Here is a 4,652-nt window from a genome sequence, read left to right as displayed (position 1 = left end):
GGGGACATGACTGCCAGCAGCATAATCTCCATGGCTTCAGCCACCTAGTGCAGTAACAACAGGAACATCAGCCAACCCAGCGAAGAGTCACCCAACCTTAGATAATAATAATACTTCTATTTGATAGAGCGACTATGACAGCCACACAATTACATTTGTATAGCGCCTTTCACGTCGGGAACATCCCAAGGACAGTATAACATCAAAATGTCTTCAGGTTTTTAGAGGGATTAGTGTGTAGCGACTGTATTCACAGGTAAACGCAACAGTGAACACGCACGTTCTATGAATAGCCATTTAGTGACTGAGTATTAATCTGTACGACTGTTGAAGAGGGAGCAACTCCTCTTCTCTTTTATATAGTGTTGTCTGGTCTGTAACGTCCACTCGAGGACCTCACTTTCAAGTCTCATTTGAAAGATGCACTTCTGACAATGCTGTGATGCTCAGCATGGATTTGTATCGCACAAATGTATCTTGAATCGGATTACAGACTTTGTATTGATGTATAGTAAACAGTGGCCAAAAACCACCCTTTCACTTTATTAAAAGTAGTACCTTTTCTTTTACTACCTAAAAAAATTATTCTTCTATCACAAGGTGGTAATTTATAAAGAAACAACCACAGAGAAATAAGTGAGCAGTTACAGGCCGTCCTTCAGATCAGATGTTAACTAAGGTCCCATCTGCCTGTTCAGGTAGACATTAAAGATCCTGTGGCGCGATTGGAAAGAGGAGGAAGTTTTTCCCTGTGTCCTGACTGACAATCCCCCAGCTGTGACGAAAAACCTAACTATCGTGGTGAACAAGCCAAGCTTAATGAATTCATCTATGAAGCAAAACACGTTGCAGTGTGGTAATTTGCAGAAAAGAGAAGGGAGTTTCTCTCTCCCGGTGTCCTGGCCGAAAATTACCCAAATAAAATTAATTATATTCACACGGCTGTGGATCAGTGGATCAGTGCTATTCCCAAATTCGCTGCTGCGCTCCCCCAGAAATAAACAGTCATTACACTTTACAGCATACCTTTGGGGAGGACAAGTTATGGGGAGGACAAGGGAGGCTATGGGGAGAGAGCGGGGGAGAGGGATGGATTTGGATAGCTCTTTTCAAAGAGCTGCCACGGACACAGTGGGCCAAATGGTTCTATGATTCTATAACCTGTGAAGCTCTTTGAGATATCCTCCTAACGTAAAAGGCATTTTACCAAATGTAAGTATTATTATATAGATCAGTAAGTACTGAGGTGTAACTTGTTGTAGTTCGTAGATTTACTCATTTAACTTGGCTTGTTCAACTTGTCAGGGTGCTGGGGAATTGTTGACCAGGATATCAAGAGAAACTCTCTTCTCTTTTCTTGTGTCATATCTTTAACCCTCCACCTGAATAGGCAGTCAGAACCTCAATTTAATGTCCCATCAAAAGGATGTTGCCCTGAAAATGCAGCACATCTCAATACTGCATTGGAGTGTCAGGTTAGAGAATATGAGTTCAAAGATTCGGTGGGCCATAGTGTAAGATAGTGTTCAACTCTTAGAAACTTTCACTGAAGTTACACTCAATGGCCTGGCAATAGGGCACAGGTTAGTAAAAGAATCTTTGTTTCATGACTTACACTGGTGCTGCCCATGATACATAGCAGCAAAATGTGAAACCGGCCAAATCCAATGTGTTCCACAGCTTCATCCACTGTAAATGTTTTCGCTGGACCTGCCACACAAGCAAATATTGCAACTGAGCATAGCTTGCCAAAGACAGACAATTATCAAAGAATGCCTCAACACAGCAACATCCAATTTTATACTTTATGTACAATACAAAGGTACATTTAAATAGTACTTTTCACATTATGTCCTCCCAACGTGAAAGCTCTTTACAAATTTGTATTGCTTTTAATGGGTATCCCAAAGAGCCTGCAGTCCTAGCTTGGCACCTGACCTGGAGTGGGAGCAGAGGGAGACTGAGCCTAAGGATTGGGGAGGGGAAAAATGATCCAAACTGTAGTTGAAGAGGTAAATCTTGAGAGTTACCTTGAAAGAGAGGGGGTAAAAGCTAACCTGTGCTTAAACTCTCCAGGAATGGGCAAGCAAGGTGCACTGGAGTTTAACCAACTGAAACATTGCAAATACCGGAAGCTTCCTGTTGTGTCCTGCAAGAACCCAAGTTGGACTTGCAAGGTTAACAGGAATCTCCCAGCCCCAGTAACTGGTTCACTTCTACAAGTCCGTCTGATTGCTCTGCAGTTGCCAGAGGAATCTTGTGGATAATAGGAAGCTGCCAATCATGGCATTGTTCACAGGGAAGAGTCAACCAAATTTCCAATAAATGAAACACAGTGGCCTGGCTCAGTTTGGGAGACTGGAATTATCAGACAAGATGAACCTTTGATCCTTGATCTTACAGACGCACCTTTCTCACGAGGCGTAGCGGGGTGTTCATCCAGGTGAATATAATTGATTTGGGCTTTCGTTCTGAAGGCCATCTTGTTCCTCCTCTTAGACGAGCTCACAGGCCCCAGCACAATTCAATTATCTGCAAAAATGAAAGATCAACTTATACATATCAACTGGAAGAGCATCTTTATGTTGGGATGTGTTTCAAAGATCAAATCCTAGGAAATGCATAAACACAGATGCAGTGGTGAAAACTAGATGACTTATCCACCCAAAGAGCCTAAAATAGAAGCTCTGCTTTACAACCTCTGAAAGCAAATCAAACGGTCTTTTAGGAGAATAAACAGTGCATAACAGTCTGCTTGGTCTTTCTCTGCATTCATTAAATAGACCTTTAGACACCCATGAAACAAACTGGAGGAAGGCTTGAATTTGCACCAAGTCTTCCTGGAAAATATAATGATGTACAATTGAACATTTCTTAAATCAGGTCTCAATACGGAAGAGGAAAACGAGTTTCCAAATGAATAACTTTCATTGTTTAGCACCCTTCACATAGGATGAAGTCTCAGAGTGCTTTATAAAGACAGGGTCAGACACCGAATGAGGGAGAGCGGAAGAGGGGGAATGGGAGGTTAAGGCAGAATTTAAAGACATTGAGAAGGGAGGGTTTTACAGGATAAGACTAGAGAGAATTTCTCCCTTCTACGGTCCAGTCAAAATAAAAGCTGAAGCTTCCCTGAATGTGCAGTAAGGCCCGAATTACATACCAGCCATTGCTGAAGGTACATGATGGTATCTCAGGTCACCGATTGGTAATTATGTTCGCTACAAACTCAAACGATCCAGTGTTAAAAACTTAAAGTGAATCAAATCATCTTCGAGAGGTGTCAGTAAGGCAGTGGCATTATCACTCCTCAAACACCTGCATACACTGCTCAGCTGCTTAGTGACAAACCAGATTCACACAGCCATAAAGGCCTAGCAGAAACACAACAGAGTTCCTCTTAATTGAAGACACTTTTACTGAAAATGGATCAGGAAGCTTTATTGGAGCATATTATTAAATGATATTATGCAGAAGTAAAACCTGCTCACTCCCCTCTCTCCTAATACAAACAGCAAAGCTGCAGATGCAAGAGGAAGCTGAAAAGACTCCAACCTACAACTTCAACCTTGTGGTCGTTATTTTACAACTGTCCCATAACATTGAGAAACTCTCTTCTCTATTCTGAAAGTGCCACAGGATCTTTAACTTGGAAACAATAGAACCATGGACATTTACAGCACAGGAAAAGACCGTTCGGCTCATTGTGGCTGTGCTGGCTTTTTTAATGAGTAATCCTTTCACTCCCATGTACCTACCTTCCCCATGCATTTTACTCCTTTTTAAGTTATCTACCTTGTTTCCTTTTGACTTTTGAAAGCTCATGTGGATCCTGCAAGAGGAAGTCGGGAAAGACCCCACCCTTCAACCTCAACCACTCCTCCCAGCAGTGGATTCCATATCCTAACAATTCTATCCGCGAACAAATTTCTCCTAACCTTCCCATTTGCTCATTTGCTATCCTCCCACATCCTGAGAGAGTAAAACAGTGCCAATTGCACAAAAAACAGCTCACAGAGGGTTTGCATATATTTTTCCAAAGCTGATGATACACCAGGATTTATGAAATACATGGAAGCCTTCTACTCAAAGAGTTGAGTTTCAGCCTGATTCCGTTGACTCTGGCTCAGATGGCTGTGTGTCAAGCCCCACGTCAGCCATCAACAACTCTTGACACTCCAATGCAGTGTTGGGGAAGCTCTGTATTGTTCGAGATGCAGCCTATCAAATGTGAAGTGAAACTAAGGTCTTGTCGGCCTGTGCAGGTAGATGCCATGGCACAAAAGAGAAGAGAGTTTCTCTTGGTGCCCTGGCCAACAATGTATTTTACTGCACTTTAAAACTACTGTGAAGTATTTTCAAACGTGAAGGAGGCTATGTGAAAAAGTGTAAGGAGTGTAAAAAAATGCAGCACTTGCTTATAAGTTGGTGAAGCACATCAGTATTTACATAGTATATGTTACTGCATTTCACCTCAAAAATAGTCACTGCATTTTACATGGGAGGTGCTTTGAGATGTCATCTCAACCATTTCCCTTTGCCTCCTCCTCTTGAAGAAGTTTCCCTTTGCTTCCTTATGTTTCTGAATTACAGTATTAAAAGTGCACAGTTTTTACTATGTTTTGGCTAAAAATTAGTAACTGCATTTTACA

The sequence above is a fragment of the Callorhinchus milii genome, unplaced genomic scaffold, assembly GCF_018977255.1.
Source record: "Callorhinchus milii isolate IMCB2004 unplaced genomic scaffold, IMCB_Cmil_1.0 Scaffold5, whole genome shotgun sequence".
In the NCBI taxonomy this organism is placed as follows: domain Eukaryota; kingdom Metazoa; phylum Chordata; class Chondrichthyes; order Chimaeriformes; family Callorhinchidae; genus Callorhinchus; species Callorhinchus milii.
This window is presented reverse-complemented; position numbering follows the sequence as displayed.